Source organism: Typopeltis vanoorti, chromosome 24, assembly GCF_054136105.1.
Source record: "Typopeltis vanoorti isolate ZY-2024b chromosome 24, IOZ_Tvanoo_1.0, whole genome shotgun sequence".
Classification (NCBI taxonomy): Eukaryota; Metazoa; Arthropoda; class Arachnida; order Uropygi; family Thelyphonidae; genus Typopeltis; species Typopeltis vanoorti.
The window spans coordinates 83,692,233-83,714,097 of NC_143572.1; the positions used below are offsets into that span (position 1 = coordinate 83,692,233).

The window sequence follows — 21,865 nt, forward strand, 5'->3', positions numbered from 1 at the left end:
TAGGCGGAAAAGGGGAGATATGATTGAGACATTCAAATTGCTAAAAGGATTCTATAGGATTAATTCAGATGATATTTTTGAGATCAGGACTGGTGGTGGGAGAATTAGGGGACACCCATAGAAGCTGGGCAAGAGCGTGCTTAGCAGGGGTGTTAGAGCTGGGTTCTTTGCTTTTAGAGTGGTAAATGAGTGGAATAAGTTGCCAGAGTCTGTTGTGGGTGCTATGACAGTGAGCGAGTTCAAGGCAAGGTATGATAGATAGTGTGAGAATGTTGAACAGCTGTGTGAACATGATGTTTAGGGCCTCCCTCGATGAGTCTAAGGACTCCTGGAGTAGCCGGTGGTAATAATAATAATAATAATAATAATAATATTGCTATTCTTCAACCGATTGAATTAACTCCGATAGGTGTCGCATAGCAGATCTACAAACCAGAGAACTGCCATAACCTTCTGATCTACGTACATCGCGGGTGCTAATCTTATGAAATGGCGATACGCCGCAAAGTATGCGAGGAACTAGCCGATTATAACAAGATTTTATAAGGTTGGTAAACTCTAATTATAACTAAAAGCATAATTTTTACTGCGCAAAACTGCGTGAACGTCAGTACAAAAAAATTATCAGAAGACAGAAAGCTGATCTGTCAATGTATTACACGAAAATTTACCGATCAATCAAGCTCACAAGGGTCAAATCCTTTGTCTAAAGCGGTATGCATTCCTCTGCTGAACAGCGGTCTCAGACAAATGTGCCACTCAGCCCTGACACCAGTGCAGCTACGAAATCGTATTAAATTTTCAAAATTTGCATATCATGCACTTTCTTAACTTCTAGTTGTGATAGCAACCAAAGAAAATTCCGAGTCATTAGCACATTTTGAATTATTCCATTTATAAAATCGGACTCTCCTTCCGAACGGCCATGTCATTAACAAGAAAGTCTAGGTGACACAGTCCTGCCAGAGAGAGAGAGAGGGGGAGAATAACGGCTCGCTATTCAAGTGCAGATTCAAGGAGTTAATTTTCCTTATACGCAATTATGCTAACTGTTTCTTTATTATGCAACCATGTAGACGTTATAGATTTAGCATTTTTTTACTCTTTCAAATATTTTGCTTTATTCTTTAAAATGGTGCAAACTAGAAACGGTGCTACCCGCTTGATGACTAGTGATTATTTCGCATTTTTTCTCTTATCTGCTTTTCTTTGTTTCTTTTTGGCCATTTTCTGGTTTTGCGCTGTTGCTTCTTTTTGACATTGTTGGAAGAATGAAATTGTTGTAGTTAAAAATAGAACAAAATAAAAAATCAGGTGTAATTGAAGGAAAGTATGAATAACACACTCGCGTCCCCAAGGATCTTGAGTGACTTAGGTTCGTTCATTACATCATTATCTTCTTCACGCATTAGGTATAATACCTGTTGCGACCAAGATTTCATCTTCTTTTATGGTAACTGTTTCTAGGACTTTCTGTTTTTCTTTGGTTTCCAAATGTAGTCTTGCTTTATTATTCTTTCTTCACCGTACATGTTCAATCCGTTTTATTCTTCCCTCGATGAGTCTTTGGACTCCGTGGAGGTGACAAATAATAATAATAATGTTGAAAGTCAATTGTTTATTGCTTGTATTTGATATTGTTTTCTTATGTCTGTATTTTTTTATTTTATCTAGTATAGTTTTGTTTACTATTTTTCTTAATATATTCATTTTACCAGTGTTTAACATTTGTCTTGTTTTCGTAGTGTCTGGTCTTGTTTCTGCATTATATGTCATAATAGGCGTGATTACTGCTTTATAAATTCTTTTTCAAGCATCTTGATATTCTTGCAACTTTTTCATCTTGTTCTCTGACTTCTGGATGTGGCCTTCCTTCCCAGTTCAGTTGTATACCTAAATACTTGTAATGTATTATTTGTTTTATAATAGTACCTTCCAATTCTAATTTACATTTTTGTGGTTCTTGTGATATTGTCATACCTTTTGTTTTGGTTTTTGATATCTTCATATTGTATAATTTTGCTGTTTTATTAAATGCAAGTAGTAATATTTTTAACTGGATTTCGTTTTCTGCAATTAATATTACATCGTCTGCATAACATATAGTTCTTATTATTATATTTTTATTTTAACGTTTTGTGTTTTTCCATCCATTATTATATTGAATAATGTTTGTCCTTAAGGAGTCTCCTTGTCTAATGCCGTTATTAATTTGTATTTCTTTACTTGTTTTTCCATGTGTTTTTATTATACAACTATTGTTATCATATATTTCTTTAATTATTTGTGTTATGTTTTCTGATACTTCTCTTCTCTGCAAGATATCTATTTCATCTTGAATTAATATTCTGTGAAATGCTCTTCCAGGTCTATAAAGCAAACTAATAATTTTGTATAATATTCTATTGTTTTCTCTATCAGTTGTCGATTTTCTAAATATTGCATCTGTACATGATCTATCTTCTCTAAATCCTTGTTGTTCATCTAGTAGATTAATTTCCTTTGTTATTTTATTATTTAGAATTTATGTTAGTAATTTTAGCAAAGTATTTCATTAATTTATCTATCTATGATTTTCTGCATACCTGTTTGGCCTGCAGACCAACAGATATGCAGCAGAAAAATGGCAATCCAGCTGCATTAATTGCCTAAAATCTTTAAAGATGAATTGTCCAGCAAATAGAAGCAGAAATAGTGCTACTGTGTTAGGGAGAGCAGGTACACTGAACTGAAGTCCACATGGAGTAGGTAAGAAGACAGGTATGTGAAATGCAAACAGCATAATATTTCAACCATCAACATCAGAACATTGTACAAACCTGGCAAATTAAAACTGATTGAGAGAGAACTAGAACTGTTCAAATGTGAAATAGTTGGAGTTGCAGAGACCCACTGGACCGAGGAAAAAATGCAACCTTATTTTACTCAGGAAGGAAAGATAACAATCACAGAGAAGGTGTAGAACTAATCATTAAAAAAATGGTTCCTAAACTCAATAGCTGAGGTAAGAAAAATTTCCTCCAGAGGCATTTCTCTAAGATCCAAAGCAAAAGAAAGAGGAATATTCATAAAAATAGAGCATGAAATCAGAAACTATATAGACTATATAATCAATAATAAGAAATGGAAATGTTCCTTCTAAAATATCAAAACATAAAAAAAATTATTGACATGGATACAGGCTATCAACTATTATCAGCCAAACTAAAAGTCAGTTGCAAAATTATTATTATTATTATTATTATTGAGGCCTCCAAGGAGTCAAAAGACTCATCGAGGGAGGTCCTTTCTAAGACATAAAGTCTGTCAAGACTCATCGAGGGGAGGTCCCCCCCCTGAGAAACACAAAGTTTATCATACCACTCCTTAAACCCACTGACCGTTCTCGCTCCCACCACTCCATCAGGCAATGCATTCCACGACTCAACCACCCTCCACACAAAGAAATCACTCCTTACCCTCTTGCTCACAGTTTCCTTTCGTAACTTCCAGGGATGGCCTCTTGTCATCACTCCTTCCCGCTGATCAACCAAGCGAAAGAACTCCCCAGTGTCAACCCTGTAACCACCTCTCGACAGTTTAAAAGTCACAATCATATCACCTCTCCTTCTTCTATCCACCAAACTCTGCAGTCCACATTCTCTCAGCCGATCCTCATAACTATCCTTGTACAGTCCTGAAACCATCTTTGTCATCCGTCTTTGTATCCTTTCCACAGTTAATTTATCCCCTTCAAATCCTGGGGACCAAATCTGAGAACAATAGTCCAAGTGTGGTCTGATCAGAGACTTATACAACGGAATGATAACCCTCTTATCTCTGCAGGTCAGTGTCCTTCTCATAATAGCAGCAATCCTCTGTGTTACCTTCACCACCTTTGCAATATGTCCCCTAAACTTCAGGTTTCTATCAATCATCAACCCCAGATCTCTTGTCTCCCCTACTTCCTCCAGTATAACTCCTCCCATAGAGTATGCAGCATCCCATCGATGTTTCCCAAACCTCAAGACCTTACATTTTGCTGCATTAAACTGACACCCCCATTCATTTGCCCATCTATCTAGCTTATTTAAATCCTCTTGCAGGGCTACCACATCTGCACTATTACTAATAATCCTTCCAAGCTTCGCATCATCCGCAAACAACTGAATATCCCCCTGCAATCCACTGGCTATGTCATTGATATAAAGGTTAAACAATATAGGTCCTAGTACTGAGCCCTGTGGGACCCCACTTGTAACCCTCTGCTTCCTGGAAACTGCTCCACCATACACAACTCTCTGATACCTATCAGACAGCCAATCCTGAATCCAGTTGACCAATCTGACATCCAGACCCATGTGCTGCAACTTAAATATCAGCTTATCATGTGGCACCCTGTCAAATGCCTTCGCCAAGTCTAAGAAAATTGCAGTATATGCCTTTCCCTCATCTAATGCTCTTGTAACTTTATTATAAAAGGCTAGCATATTGCTAAAACAAGAGCGTCCTTTCACAAATCCATGTTGATTCTCACAGATAACATTACCCTCATCTGCCCAATGCTGTACACGGTCCCTCACTACTTTCTCCAAGATCTTAACAACTACTGATGACACACAGACTGGCCTATAATTAGACACTTCCAGTCTATTACCACCCTTATGCAATGGCACTATCTTACCTTCCTTCCATTCCCTGGCCACCTTTGCCAAAGCCAGACTTTCATTGAAAAGCCACGTTAAAGGTATTGTCAATTCCCTAGCACATTCTCTCAAAACTCGTGGCGAAATACCATCCAGTCCCACAGCATTACTGACATCCAGAGTACTCAGTATCTGAAACACACTCTCCTCCTGTACCTCCAGACCTCGTACCAGTCCTATCCCTCTAGCATTAAAACTGACTCCTCTAGGATGAAATACTCCAATAAAGTGTTCATTGAACAATTCCACTATGTCCTCTGCATCAGTCACTCTATTCCCATTTTTATCCCACAATATCATTCTTCGACAGTCATTTCTCCTCCTACTGGCCACATAGCTAAAAAATTCCCTAGGATTTTCTTTGGATCTTAGGGCCAATCTCCTCTCATATTCCAGTTTCGCTTTCCTTACCACACGAGTCACTCTTCTGGCCTGTGTCTTATATTCCTCATGCATCTCTTCACCTGTCTCCTTATATCTCTTCCATAGCCTCTTTTTCGCATGCAATTCCTGTTTAATATTGTTTGTCATCCACTTTACTCCAAATTGCGCCCTCTTCTTCACTCGTGGTATACAACTTACCATTGCTGATAACAAATATTCTTTCACAATATTTGTGAAAGAAAGAGAATAAACCACCAAAAACAAAAGAAGATAGACTTATCAAAACTAAGTGATAGCTGTACCAGATCTAACTTTCACTGATCATTGAAAGAAAAATTAAATAGTCTTGCTTTAGATATAGGCTTGGAGTATTGGAAAAAAGATAAAGAAATAGCAACAAACACCTGTGCTACCAGGGAAGAGTGAATAAAGGTTGGCTTACACGAAAGATTTTGGAGTTATGCGAGAGAATAAGAATATCCAAAACTAACCTCTTAAAAGAAGATAATGAGAAAAATAGTACAAGTATTATACAAAAATTGAAAAAGAAGTCAACAAAAACTGTAGATTAGCAAAAAATCATAACATACTTAGAGGAAAAAGGAGGATTGTGTGAAACATGACCCAAGACATTTGAGATAGTTAAAGAGATAAGCAGAACATACTCACCCAACCCAGTGTCAATATTGCAACAAGATGGAACTACTACAAGCATCATTGAAGCAATAAAAGAAATATTGACTAATCATTTTAAAGAAACATTTGCAGCTGAAGAAAACATTGATCAAGGTGCCTTCAACAGTGAAGAAACTTCTGAGACAATGGACATCCTAAATGAAGAAATACATAAAGCAATCAAACAAATGAAAAATGATAAAGTACCAGCCATAGACAACATTCAAAATGAACTTCTAGAAGAAGGGGGAGAAAGCATAATAAATAACCTCAGGAAACTGTTGGACTACATACTAAAGAAAGGAAATTTACCAACAGAATGGAGAACAGGCCAGATCATACCCATCCACAAAAAATGGAGAGGTCAGATCCTCCACTAATTATAGATTTATCCTTTTAAGCCACTGCTATAAAATATTCATCAGCATTCTTTAAAACAGAGTTAAACATTCCCATAAAGAACAGATTTAAGAAGAGTAAATGGAATTTAGAAATAGCAGAAGCACAATTGATGCAATTTTCACATTAAACAGATTATCGGATCTTATGCTAGACAAAAATAAAAACTACTGCTGTTTTATCAACTTCAAACAATCTTTTGACTCAATAAACAGAAGCTAACTTATTAAATTTCTAAAAACAGAGGGTTTAACAAATACCTATTAAATTGTATCAAGAAATACTATTCGGAAACACAAACAATAGTGATATAGAAAAACATAGAAACAGAGAAAATTGCAATTTAAAATGGAGTTATGCATGGCTGTCCATTGTCACCATATTTATTCAACCTGTACCTAAAAGAATTAGCAGATGAACTACATATATGTGAAGGTATAATAGTAAATGGAAGAAATATAATACATTTAAAGTATGCTGATGATATAGTTATCATTACACAGCCAAGAAAAATTAGAAAATATCCTGACCAAGCTACATTCAAACAAGTAACAAATATGATATGAAAATCAATTTTACTAAAACAAAACTAATGGTAATAAGAAGAAAAAGGGAAGAAATTCAAATGAAAATAGGAAACAATAATACAGAACAAGTACAGTAGTTCAGTTATCTAGGATCAGTGATCACTGAAGATCTAGACTGTTTAGAAACCATAAAACACTGAATCAATAATGGACGGTTAACAATCATCATGCATATCAAGGATTTAGGCCTAGCATGGCCTCTTCTGCCTTAGAAGTCATCGTTTAAGAGGACGTCCTGGTTTTCTTTTTCCTAATGGCTTGTACTTTAAGGCTTGTTTTGGTAATCTTTCTGTTTTCATTCTTTGTACGTGTTCCATCCATCTATGTTTATATTTTTTAATTTTTTCAATTACTGGTTCTTGGTTTAATTCTTTCATAATATCTTCGTTTCTTTTGTGATCAAATAGGGTATACTTTGCAGTTTTTCTCATAAACTTCATTTCTGCTGTTGTTAATCTTTGTTTGTCTTTTTGTTTTATTGTGCAGATTTCGCTTCCATACATTAAGACTGGTAGGGCTAATGTATTGTATACTTTTAGCCTGGTTTGTTTTTGAACTAGGTTTGGTTTAAATATAGAGTTAATTACTCCTGTTATTTTTAAATATTTTGCAATTTTTATGTTTATATCCTTTTCATTTTCATAAGTGATCATACATCCTAGGTAGTTAAATGAATTCACCTGTTCTAAAATCTTGTTATCTAATACTATTTTAGTTCTTGCTGGGTCTTTTCCTTTAAAGGCCATGGTTTTTGATTTTTCCGTTGATATTATCATACCATAATCTTTGGTATCTCATTTAGATTTAAAATAGCTTTCTGTAAGTTATCTTCAGAATTTGTAATTATTATTTGGTCGTCTGCAAAGAGGAGAGTGTTTAAGTTAACTCTAGGTGAAAGTTTAATTCCTTGATGTAAATTTTTTTTCCATTTTATTTTATTTCATTTAAGTAGATATTAAAAAGAGTTGCTGAGATGGGACATCCCTTTGGGACCCCTTGGTTTATTTCTCTTGTATATGATAGCTCATGATTTAATGTTATTTGTATTTGATTATTTTCATATATACTTGTGATAGCTTTTAGGATATTATTTGGTATTTGTCTTTCTTTTAATATGTTACATAATGTTTCTTTTAACTTTGTCAAATGCTTTTTCAAAGTTAATAAATACAATATGTGTTTCTAAATTGTATTCTCTTTTCTCTATTATTAATTTTAGGCAAAAGGCCGGGTCTATACATGATTTTCCTTTTCTAAATCTATTCTGTACTTCTAAAATAAAGTTTTCGGAATATTTCATTAGTTTGCTATTTAAGATTCTGCTATATATTTTGTAACAGGAATTTAGTATACTGATACCTCTATAGTTCTTAGGGTCATCTCAATTACTTTTGTAAAGATAGGAATCACAATTGCTTTTTTCCATTCAATTGGGAGGATACCAGTTGAATAAATTTTATTTAAAAATAGTAAGAGTCTTTCTTTGAATCTTGTTCCTGCGTATTTATATAGTTCTGAACCTAGCTTATCTCCTCCAGGCGATTTTCAGTTTCTTCTTTCTTTTAGGCTGATTTCTAATTCTTCTTTAGTTATTTCCTTTTCATTTTTGTTAATTATTTGCCAATTGTCTTTTTTAAACATTTGTCTGTCCAGAATTCTGTGTATTAATTTATGGATAACAATGGGCACACTAAAAAATAGGAACAATAAACGATTAAGCAAAGAACTGAAATTAAAGATGTATAAAACAATGATAATTGTCACAGTACTGTATGGCTCAGAATGCTGGATCTTAGTAAAAAAGCAATGGATAAACTCCATGCTTTTGAAATGAAATTTCTAAGAAAAATCAATAGAACAAACTGGACAGAAAAAAAAATGAAAAGTCAGAGAAAAACTTAACTTTAAAAACAATAACTACTGCACTAAAAAGAGCCATAAGTTTAGTTTAATCCTTTATCCAAGTGTGAGCAAACAAAGTTTGCACCTGAAAGTATCTTCAGGACTGGGGTAAGGTAGTGCAACACCAGGCAACTCGTTGCAAAGGTGGAGAAAGCTCTCATCACTCCTATCTTAGTATCTCCCATAATGCAAAGCACATCTCCTTGCAGATATGTGTAATGCTATGCATTAAGGCAAAGGCCACTACCCATACCGGTTTCGACCTTTATTGAGGTCTCGTCAGTGGGAACCAGGCCCAGTAGTGGAGATACAAAGGCAGAAGCAAAGAGCGGTCATTCTAACCTATAGGAGTTGCCAAAGGGTGTGCACCTTATTATTAAATTACTCCGGATTCAGAGAAAGATGTTGAGAGTTTATTTTTCACTTGGTTAGACTAATAAGTTTAGTTTAATCCTTTATCCAAGTGTGAGCAAACAAAGTTTGCACCTGAAAGTATCTTCAGGACTGGGGTAAGGTAGTGCAACACCAGGGTTATTTTGCAACAGGTATATGCAACACCCTGGTGTTGCACTATCTTACCCCATTCCTGAAGATACTTTCAGGCGCAAACTTTGTTTGCTCACACTTGTATAAAGGATTAAACTAAACTTATTAGTCTAACCAAGTGAAAATTAAACTCTAAAAAGAGCCAGCTGGCCATTAAGCTGGTTTGGACATGTTACAAGAATGAACCAGAGAGACTATCAAACAAATTATTAAATGGTAGAAGGAACTCCTGCAAAGGAAGACCAAAAAGCAATTGATTGACAACATTAAAGAAAGCGCCCATTTGAACTCCATAATAGGTCTTCATAAAAAGACAGCAGCAAAGAAATGGCAAAGATTCATCTCTGAGGAACTCAACCTACCATTAGCAGAAGAGGAGATAAATTTTTTATTTTAATTATTTTTTTTTTTTAAATATCCTTTCTTAAATATGGGTATTATTATACTTTTTTTTTTTCCATTCTACAGGAATCTTTTGTTTTTATTATTTGATTGTATAGTATATCTAAACTCATTCATTCAAATCAATCAAATAATTCATTATTGATATTATCTAGATCTGGTGATTTCCTACTCTTCAGTTTTTTAATTGCATTTTCAATTTAATGTTTTTTCAATTTTTTACATTTGTTGTATTCATTTCTTCTTGGTTTGTTTCTATACCTAGTTCTACTTTTATTTCAGCTATTATTTTATAAAGGTATTCTTCTAATTCTACTTTTAATATTGGGATATATTCTGCTGCTTCTTTCTTTTTGTATTTATAAATCTCCACATTTGTTTCTGTATACCATAAAAATCATATTCAAATTCTTTTGTATATGGTTCCCAAAATTGATTTTTACTTTGTTTTCTTCTGATTAACTTTATTACTTATTTCCTTTTATTTGTTCCAATTATCTGTTGTTTTCATTTATAGATTTTTTTTTTCTTCCTTAAACCATGGAGGCCATATTCTTTAATTTTCTTATTTTTATTTATTTTTTTACCCTTAATGCTTCTGTTGCTATTTAACTTAAATTTGTATTAAAAATCTTCCAATTATCTTCTACATGTTGTTCACTGCTTAGAACGTTTGTCTTAATCTGTTCTAGTATACTGTTTGTGCTGATTTTCTTTAAATTTTATTTTCACCCATTTCTTGTGAAGTCTTAGTTTACATATTAACACGTTATGTTCACTTCCAGTTTCTTGTGATGTTAACACTCTGACGTGTTCTATTTCTGATGGGTGTATTACTTTATTGCATATAATATAATCTATTATTGATTTCTATCCTTGTGTTTTAGAATGTTATTTTATGCTGATAAAATGTATTGTTTATTTTTTAACTTTTATTTGCACAGAATTGTATCAGTTTTCCTGGATTATTAATTCTTCATTAAATCTTTGCACAATTCCATGTATTGGTATTTTTCCTATTCTTATTTTTAAGTGTCTCATTATAATTAATTATTCATTTGGTTTTATTTCTTGTACTATTTGTTGTTGATCCTCATAATAAGATTGTTATTTTTTATTTTCTACCCTCTTCTGGAGCAAATATTGTAATTATATTTAGCTCTATCTGTTTTTATCCTGACTATTAATATTAACTCTTTAATTATGTATTCCTACTCCAGCTTCAGCTCTATTTTTTTTTTACTCTGCTGTACATAAATATATAGCCTTATAAGTTCATTATTCCATTTCCTTTTTTGTTTGTTTGTTTCTGTTATGCTGCATATTTCAATGTTTCTTATGGTTATTTTTTGAATTAGTTTTTCCTCTTTTCCATTAATTGCTCTTACATTCATTGTTGCTAGTTTTATTATTCCGTATCGTATTCTTTTCCTTTTCTGTTTCCAATCAATATCCAATTTTCTCATCCAATTCATATTTATCTTGGTTCGAATGATATTGTTTTACATCCAATGAGAGTTGCTAGCCCAATCATCAGACACCTCCCACCTTAGCCGGGAGTATTGATATAGCCTTCATGCCTAGGGTGGCCCTTCTGGAAGACCAAGCTTCCGACATACTTCACCTACATCTCCCATTCACCTCTCCATGACAATGAGGTGTGGGTAGGATTTAGAGAGCTACATCATTATATACTGCATAATTGCCCATACACGCCCCTAAGTGCCTTCACCTCACACAATTTAAAATAAAAATTCTAATCCAAAAAACACGTAAAGATAAAAATTCGATAAGCTGGAATTCGTAATGTGAGAACTACTTGTATTTTTTTATTTTATTTATATTTAATGACAACCTCCCAACAGGCCAGAACGTCTATTTATATACATCCAGCAAAATCTGGATACAATGCGTACTCTCTTGAAAGAGCAGGTATAAGAAGTGCAGTGTGAATGCCATGTTTATTTAAACTTGCAATAAACCTTCAAGCTGAAGAGAATTCGAGATTATCGCTGCATCTCATTTGCCAATAATAAGAAGCACAATACTTTGTTCCGTGCTGGGTAACTGGACTTTTACTTATATGGAATAGACAAAAAATATAGAAATTATTTTTGTTCATTCCTTTTATTATACAGTTTTTAATGCCAGCACAAAATAAGAGATCCTTGCATACTTTATTCTCTTGAATATTGCATTGCCTTGAAAAACTAAGTCTTTTTTATTTTTATGTGCTAATTTTGTCTAGTCGACAATACATTTTATTTGTTCTCGAAGAACATAATTCAAGGTAATTATTTAAGATAATGTACATACATACATACATCTTCAAGGCCCACCTTTCCTAATTGGGTTGAGGTGGCAACAACTATAAGAGGAACTTCCAATGGTCACAATCCTCTGCCACCAAGCTCAGATGTTCTGTTGGGATTCCCAAACATGTCCACCCAAGGTTTTGGATATAATCTATCCAGCGAGTCCTTGGCCTTCCAGGTGGCCTCCCACCCTCTGGCTTGGCAAAGAGGGGCCTGGTGAGGGACCCTCTCTTGTGGCATTCTGACCAGGTGCCCGTACCAATGTAACTGTGATCGCTCAACTTTGAGAAGCAGCGGTTGAGTGTTGAGGGTTTCCCAAATTGCACAGCTTCTGACTCTGTCTAGTCTTGTCAGCCCCGCAACCCCTCGAAGGAACCTCATTTCAGCCGCTTGGATTTGTGTCTGCATTCTTTCGGTCATTACCCAACTCTCATGACCATAGGTGAGAATGGGGACATAGACTGTATTGAAGACAGCCAGCTTTTCCTTCTGGCTTAACTCCCACTTCAATACTACTAAACGCCAAGCTCTCACAATATTGAGCTTGCTAAGCCAATTCGCGTATCTAGCTGTACTTCCCATTTTCCGTCATTCGTGAATATGGACCCAAGGTATTTAAACTTCTCCACCTGCCTCAATGGGACTCCACTTACATTTAGAGTGCACTGGGATGGTTGTCTTGAGACAATAAATGTTTCAGTCTTGGCCACACTGATCTTCATTCTGGCATCTGCACAAACAACTACAAACCTATCCAGGGTCCGCTGGAGGTCATCTGTGGAAGAGCTAAGCAGAACTAGGTCATCTGCAAAAAAGCAGACGTCCAATGCTACAACTTCCAATTCTGACACACTCACTGCCTCGGCTGTGCCTATCAATCCAGTCCATAAATACTATGAAAAGGAGGGGTGACAGAACACACCCTTGGCGGAAGCCAACAGACACTGTGAAAGGTTCAGACTTTGTGCTGTTTACCCTGACACAAAACTCTGGGCATTTATACAGGGACTTGACTGGCCATCCACTCCATACTCCTGTACTACTTGCCAAAGCTTATCCCAAGGAATCCGGTCATATGCTTTCTCCAAGTCCACAAAACATGTGTAGACATTCTTAGCATATTCCCAAGATTTCTCAAAGACTTGCCTTAAAGTGAAGATTTGGTCAGTTGTGCTTCTACCAGGATGAAAGCAACATTGTTCTTCCTGGAACTTTAATTAAACTATGCTCCTGCACTGTCTTTCCAAGCACTTCGCATACACTTTCCCAGGCAGGCTGAGCAGAAAGATGCCACGATAGTTACCGTAATCCTTTTGGTCTCCTTTCTTAAAGACTGGTATTATTATGCCTATCTGCCATTGTTTTGGTGCTCGCCCAGATATCCAAGCAGCCTGACACACTTGAGTCAGCAAGAGAACACCGTCTCGATTTAAGGCTTTTAACATTTCGGGCCGAATTTCATCATCAGCAGCAGCCTTGCCCGATTTTATTGCTAAATGGACCTCTTCTGCTCTGAGACTAGTCATTACCCCGATCTGCACCTCTTGGATGTCAACAACTGCTGGACCACCTGAGTTAAGAAGGCTCTCAAAGTGTTCCCTCCATCTGTGGAGTATATCCTTCTCTGTTGTTAAAAGTGCACCATCAGAGGTCTTAATTCCCTCTCTGTGCACGATTTCCTCCCTCGAAGGGCGGACGGTCTGCCAGAATACTTTGTTTGCATTTGCATAGGATGAGTCTAATCTTTCTTCAAAGGCTTCCCAAGCCTTCTGCTTTGCTTTCTTTACTGCCTCAGCATACTGCAAATGTATCTCAGGTGACCTGACCCTAAGCCATGTTAGGTAGGACTCCTTTTTTGCCCAGACAGATTTTTGGACTTCTTGGTTCCACGAAGGTGTCATTTTCTCACTGCCCGTTGCCACGCCAATCCGCTTTCTACCACAGCATGAGAGTACAGAGGCAGTGATAGCTGTTCTGAACAACTTCCACTCCTCCTTAACATCTGCAGTATGCTTGGAAATCTCTTTGAAACTGGAGGAAATGTCATCTGCAAAATTCTTTCTCACAGCCTCATTTTCCAATGTCTCCTTTTTCACATGGTATAGCTGCTTAGGCCTATCAGCATTGATGGTAGCATCTGGTTTCTGAAGCCTTAAAGTCCACACATCAAGGTGGTGGTCAGTTGACAGTTGTGCCCCTCTTCTCACACGAACATCCAATACTGAGGAAAACAGGTCTGCTGAGACTATAAAGAAGTCAATCAGAGACCTTTGTTCTAGTGTATCCCTGTACCAGGTATACTTATGGACTTCTCTGTGCTGGAAGAAGGTGTTCATTATGGATAAGCTGTTAGTACAGCAGAAGTCCAATAATTTCAACCCATTTGCATTAAGGTCAGGGGTGCCGTTCCTCCCTACCACACCCCTCCATGTCTGGTCATCTCTTCCAACATGTGCATTGAAATCACCCATTAGCAGGACTGATTCCATGTCTGCTACCCTGTCAAAAGCAGCATCCACTTCCTCTAGGAAGGCAGAGTATTTTGACTCCAGATTAGGTGCATAGGCTTGCACCACAGCCAAATGGTTTTTCATCTGAAGCCTTAACACACATACCCGTCCCCCCCAATGGGATCCACTCAGCAACACAGTCTGACAGCTGGGGGCTTGTGAGTATACTCGCATATACTCAGTGAGCAGACCAGGTCGATAGTTCCAGAGCCTCTCCTGTTGGTCGAAGAAAGCCTGGCTAAGTCTAGGCGGTAGCACTTGACTTCCTCAACCAGTTTCAACTCCTTCCCTGACAGAGAGATGTTCCAGTTGCCTAAAACCATTGTCGTTGCAATTTCCATCCTTTTGCAGAAACATTTCTTTGCACTGCCCCTAAACACCTCTCCAAATGGGTAGCAGGCCCATTGATGGAGTTTCCTCTAGCAGAGTGCTGAGAAGTGGTGTCTAAGGGAGACTAACATTTTTCTAATGGGTCCCTCTGCTTAAAACCCGAACACGTCCCTTGGTAACCCGTGCCACAGACAATGCGGTATGAACATTTTTTGATGGCCTGATCATGTTACATTGTTTGATAATGTCCTGTTAGCACAAGACAAAATGACACAGCAAAATAGGAAAGAATCCCCTCAAATACTCTAATAGCATTTGGGGGAAGGAGCGAGAAGAAAGAAAGAAGCAAGGGAGGAAGAGGGGTGACCAGGCTACAGATAATATAACAGATGTATATTACATGAAGTAAGGCATGGTCCAGCATCAGGTAACTCAGGTTTGCCACACCCATATTCACTCAAGTGAGCCCCTGAGGGCTTAAGGTAATGTATTAAAAAAAATTGGTTGTCCACTTTCCAGATTATCTTATTTTCATTTTTATTCAAAATCAAATTTTGTAGATTGCCTGAAGGATGCACTTTCACGACTTTGCTTTATAAACCCTCTGTCCAAAATGAAACCGAATTTTTCGAAAATAGAATAAACTAATGCACCACCTGTTATATATTTTTGGTGTCGAAAGTGGCAACCCTCATTAGGGTTGTGTTAACTCTTTATGACATTTGTTTCATTAGAAGTCGAGTTATAGTGCCAAGAGTGACAGTTTGTTTTGACGAGTGGTCGGATGTTGCGATATTCATGCCACAAGCGACAAATTCTCGCTATCAATCACTTCAAAAATTCGAGATAAAACTTGCCATTGAGCGATTGGGCAGGCGGAATGAATTCTTTGTGGATAATGCACTTTGAATCATAGAAACAAATCAGCATTGTCTTTACTTTTGACTTCTCCAGGCGACTTTTTTTTTTGATGCCCCTCTTCTAGTGGTCTCCACCCAGCAATCTGGAGCGTTGTTTTGGGCTCATACTCAAAACACCACATTTTGTCACCAGTAACGATCGTTTCAAGGAAGTTAGTCCTTATGTGCGGTTTTAATGAGGTCCTTGCATTGTTCAATTCGATACATTTTTTGATCATTAGTCAACTTGTGGGGAAGAAATCGCGAATTTAATTCACGAAGGCCCAAATGCTCGGTCAAAATGTGCACAGTTGATTTTGGAATCCCCAATTTATTTTCAATCAATCTCATGGACAATTTCTTTGATGAAATCATGCAAATTTTGGATTTATCTTTGCTCACTCCAGTTGTAGATGCACGGATTTTTGATGGCTTCAAGCGTGTCACGTCCACTTTGCAATCGCTTAAACCACTTGTAAGTATTCTTCACCGTATGCTTTTAGAAGCATTTGAGTTTCGGTAAAACTCTTACCAAGTTTAACACAAAAGTCATTAGCAGCTCTCTTTGAAACTCATTTTCTGATCGTTCGTCAAAAAATTAAAACTGTCGCTATCGGCACTATAACTTGGCTTCTCATGAAACAAATGTCATAAACAGTTGAATCAACACTAAGGAAGGTTGCTACTTTCGACAACAAAAAGATGCAACAGTTCACTTCACTAATTTCTTCTATTTTCGAATAGTTCGTTTTTTTTTGGACATAGGGTATTGATAACAATATGGAAATCTTTAATCGTATCAACTATGTTATATACTTTTCACAGAATGTTGACTTTACATTTGTATGATTAAAGATTTCTGTATTATTATTTACACCCTCTGTCCAAAAAGAAACAGAACATTTCAAAAAGAGAAGAAACTTGTGTGTGTGTGGGGGGGATCTGTTGTATCTTTTGTTACAGCAACTGTTGATTCAACTGTTTGACATTTGTTTCATTAGAAGCCGAGTTATAGGTATGAAATTAGAGCAAAGTATATATTCATAATTCGTTTACAATGCCCAGATTGGGGGGGGGGGGGTTTGGAATACTTCAAAGCAAACAAAACTTTTATCAATTGTGTATAGCAGGGTTTCTCAGTCTGTGTTCGGTCGAAGATGAATAGGTGTTCCACGAGAAGTTCTGGAATTTGTCGTTTTAGTTTTCTAAGCATTTTTCATGAATAAATATTTTATAGTAGAAATATTTTGAGGAGAAAAATATTCATCAATATGTCAAAGCTCAGACCCAGAACGCCTAATAACATCTATGTATTGTTAATTTTCACACTTAAAACCTTTCAACATTTGGGAAAGGGAATACCGCTGTTTATGACAGGTTATAAAGTTGTCTGCAAGCAGATTATAACAATGGTGGCATATCCTCTGTTCACGAAACTGAAGGAAATGACTTCTGTGTAAAATATGTCAGTAACTAAGTGCCATGTTTTTAAACATGGAAATATTCATGAATTATCATTAATATTCACACATCGAAATCTTTCAACAATCGGGAAAGAGAATACTGCCGTTTATGACCGATCGTAAAAATCGGCTGCAAGCCGATTTCAATAATGGGCGGCGTATCTCAATATTGAACGAAATAACATCTGCTTTGCAAATGTCAATGACCAATCAGCAGGGAAGTAAAAAAAATTTTTCCCCTGTAATTGAAAATCAATATAGTCTGCATTCGGTTATCAAATCTATTAATACTGAATACTTTCTTTGCAAGTTCGTATTGCAGTGTGTAAGTGCTTGTTCTGAAACTGGAGTGCTGTGGTTTTTTAAAAGTAATAGGAATACAGATTTAAATTCTAATATGAATAAGAGACAGGGCACTTTGTTTAATTTTGGTATTAAGAAATCTCTTATTGAAGGTGTTTGTGATGGAACAGATAGTGAGTCATCCACCTCAAGCCTACAAAGATTTCTAGGATGTATAAAAGGAGGGGAAAACAGCACACAGGAAAAAAGTCTGCATTCACTCGTAAGTACTTATAATAATATCAATATATGATGATCAGAATAGGATATGTCAATAAAAACAGCACAAATTAATTTAATGAGGGTTTATTGATTTTAATTAAATTAATTAACTTATTCAAAACATCAAACTTTAATTTATGTTTAATTATTAATTAATTTTGAATTATTAGTTAATAATAAAATCAGCTAAATAACCAATTAATTATTAATTAATACATTACAAATTAACCAAGATGTTCCGTGAAAATTTCAGGATTTGTGAAGTGTTCCATAAAGTATATAAATGCCATTGTTTCTATACCCTTACTATAAATAGTTTTTTAATGATGGAAATATAGAATAGAATTTCTAAAACTTAGAAAAATGTCCACAAACAGCAGAACAAATGATTGCACAGTGAAAATAAAAAGTCGGGAATTAGAAGCAACTGCTTTGGAGTGTCCTGAAATATTACTGGCGTGCTTCTTTTATCAAAGTATAAAAATAGTCATATATTGAATACAGTCTGTGAAAACTTTCAAACACTAAAAAGAACTTCTTGATCCATCAGTTGGATCAATGAAGTAGTGTTTGGAGGGAGAAACATGACCTTGAACTTGCTGATGATAACCGTTATAAGACGGATGACCTGGAGTATTATCTAGAATTAATAAAATTTTAAATTCTATATTTTCTTTGTCACAGTTGCTTTCCATTTTATCCGCATTGCAATTGATTTTACAATTGCTTTCCATTTTACTCATGTTTCACTTGATTAAGGTATGTGCAAACAATTTTTGAGTCATCCATGACTTCTTATATCTCTGCTAATGAAATTCCTAACTTTTTTAAAGGATTATCATCACAAATATGTGCCATATCACAAATGGTTTCAGTTTATATCCAGCCACATTACCCCCTAACAGAATTGTAACATGGTGTTTAAGAGCTTTGAAACCAGGAGTAGATTTTAGCTTTTTGTGAATGAATTGTCTGCTCAAGCATTTTTTTCAGAAACAAGGAGGTCTTATCCATATTAAAAATTTGCTGTGCCAAATAATTTTCCTACGTAATAATTTTATCCAATTTGTCCAAACTCCTTCACAATCTTCTCATTGGCACTTCCAGATTCACCATACATTTTCATGTTATGCAGTGCAAATCGCTGCTTGAATCTCATGAGTCAATTGGAAGGAGTTGAATTCGTAGTCGTAATCGGGTCGTGCTTCCTTCTTCAACATGTTGAAGAGACTTAGTCCTTAGCAGTTATGGTCATAGTGTTAAGAGGTATACGCTTTTGGTTCAGGTCCTCTATGCATGGTGGAAGTAGCTTTTCCAATCAGCGATAGGATCTTGTCATAGCTTCGTGACTATCGTTGAACTTGGAACTTCATGTGAAGATCGTTTGCTCACCTCTTTCCCTTAATTCTTCACTAGGTTTTTCAATTGGGTGTGTAGGGGACATGTTGCACAAAATATCACAAAATGTTTAACAATAAATACACAAAATCAAAAGAGGAACTGTTGAAGACACTTGCTAAATATGTTGTTGCTAATTAGAAACCTTTTTACTTTACATGCTTAAATCGTGTTCAAAAGTATAGTTGAAAATGTTATTTATTCCATTATGGGATCATGGACGTAAGACGTTGGATGACTGTGTATGTCTGCTGAATTTCTTTTTATACACACAGCAAGCATTATATATATATATATATGGCATAATGGGTTCACTCTGCTGAGAGACATATTTTTAAAAAGATTTTAAAATGACTGGGCACCGAGACATGAGAAGTAGAAAATACTGTTTAATTAAGCAGGATTAATTTCTTCTTCATAGAAGTCTACTTCTTTCAAACTCAGAGGGAACAACCAGCGAAAAATCGCAAAAGAATTAAAATCTATACATTGAAGCATAGTGGAGATACCCAGACAGCATATGAAGCTGTCTGGGTATCTCCACTATGTTGGATGTGGGGATGCATTCAACACCTTGTGAACAACAATTTGAATGGTAGTTTTAGAGATTATTACTGAGGTTGATGTTAAGATGTATTTGATTGAGGACATTTCTTTGGATTCCACAAATTTTTCTAGTTCACCATAGAAGCAAAAGATATTTTCAGATTTGTTTCATATGACTGGATGAATGAGGTTTTCCTCATTAGTGTCATCAGAACATAGTTCGACAGATCACTAGCTCTTGGTCTCCCTTGTGTGATGTCTGTTATGTGTTTCTATACATAACATTTCTATAGCGCCTCCGTAGCGCAATTGGAAGAACGACGGTACATTGCGCCCTTCGATTGGAATAGGCCTAAGTTCGATTCTCGTCGCGACGGGAGGAATCTTTATCTGGTCGATTTCAATCGATGGTGAGTTAGCCAATCTCATACGGAGGTAGCAGGGTTTTTTCTCCCGGAAACTCTGGTTTTTCATCCCGCATACATACAAATCGGCCCTTCAGAACACACGCAATTCACAGACAAAAATTACTAGTTGTGGCGGTGTTGGAGGTGGGCGGTAGATGGCGTTGATTCGTAGTAGAGGTAAGGTGTAGTGACAGTTGAGGATGTCCTCCCACGATGAGTCTTCAGACTCCTTGGAGGTATCAGGAATAATTAAAAATAAAAATAATTTGATGGATTTTTCAGTCTGGCCAAAATAAGGTTTATTAAAGCAGTTGCACCAAATTTGATAAACGCCAGAATATTACATGTTGCCATGTTTTTGTTTGGGCCTACTGAGCAAGGAACGAATGAAATTTCTGAAGAGGAGTGGAAGAACTCAAGATGTGGTATTTTTTAAGAACTTTGGACAATTTAGGTGAAATGGAGCTGATATGTGGCAGGGACATGTATCCTTTTTCACTAGTTCTATCTTTAGTATGGCGAGGAGTTGGATCGAAAAGTAACTTATTAACTGTTTTTTATTTTTTACTAAGTAATTTAAGGAAATTACAACATCACTGGGATATACATTAAAATAAATTTTAATATATTTCAATATTTCGGCAACGTCAAGTTGCCATTTTCAAGAAACTTAAGAACGAGACACGTGCACGTAGGCACAACAAACAGTAAATGAGGAAGAAGCAAGAAATTATTATAATAATACAACATTGCCCGCTAGGGGTTCCCCCTTGTGGGCAATGGTGGTATTCTTGGGCGATTGGGCTGAAAGTCTTCTGATGTAGGTTTCCCAAATTTGAGGCAGTCTCATGCAGCCAAATTTGTTGAGGTTTGGATTGTTTCTTAGGGCTGAAGCTAATCCCATAAAAAGCCTTTCATACTTGTATTTACTATGGTGTACTATCGTGGCTTTCTTCCACCGCATTCCATGGCAGGTATCCAGTGCATGGTCCGCAAGACCAGAGTGGCTATACTGGTGAAACCGGATGTAGTCCTTGTGTTCTGAAATTCTGATATTGGCTATCCTTCCTGTTTGGCCAAAGTAGGACAGCTTACAGCTGCAAGGGACCTGATATACACCAGGTAGGTATGGGGGGGAAGAAGGTTGGTCTTTAGTAGAGCAGATAAGGGATGCCAATTTTTTATATGGTCTGTAACAAATAGTTAAGTCATGTTTTTTTAGGATTTTTGTAATTTTTTCCGAGGTGCCTTGGATATAGGGTATGGTGATGGATTTAGAGTAATCTTTATTGTGAGGGGGGGTTGTGGTTTACTGGTTTCAATATTTTTTTTGGAGGGGGTAGCCATTTGCTGAGAAAGTGTTGAGAATGTGGTTTAGTTCTGTGGTTAGGGCATTGTCATTTGAACAGATAAGTTTAGCCCTGTTGCGTAGTGTCTTAATGACTCCATATTGTCATGTGTCTAAGAAAGGAAGGCAGTTGTTTTTTTCTTCTTCCAGGGTGAATTTGATTCTGGGGTGTTGGTTGTTTATATGTGTTAGGAAGGAAAGGAGCGCATTGGAGCCATGCGGCCAAATAGGGAACACATCATCAACATAGCGAAGCCAAATGGTTGGTTTTTGTGGGACAGAGTTTAAGGCTTTCTCTTCAAAAGTCTCCATATAAAAGTTGGCCAAGGGTGGGGAGAGTGGAGAACCCATGGCTGTCCCCTCTATTTCTTTGTAGAATTTTCCTTGCCAAACAAAATAGCCCGAGTTCCTTGCGAACTAAAAAAGGGCTGTGATATCGGTAGGAAATTTAGCTTAGATTAGCTGTGAGGATTCTTTGAGTGGGACATTTGTGAATAAGGAGGTG

The 21,865-nt window shown here is 36.3% G+C and overlaps 1 protein-coding gene across 1 annotated transcript in view; it reads left to right on the plus strand.

Moving 5' to 3' along the window:
* The first annotated feature begins 481 nt into the window (after positions 1-481).
* The window catches only part of LOC150093495 (uncharacterized), a 53,129-nt gene continuing 31,745 nt past the window's right edge, over positions 482-21,865 (plus strand). The window contains exon 1 of the mRNA XM_090414022.1: positions 482-547. The gene's annotated coding sequence lies outside the window, so the exon portion shown is untranslated. The remainder of the gene's footprint in view (positions 548-21,865) is intronic.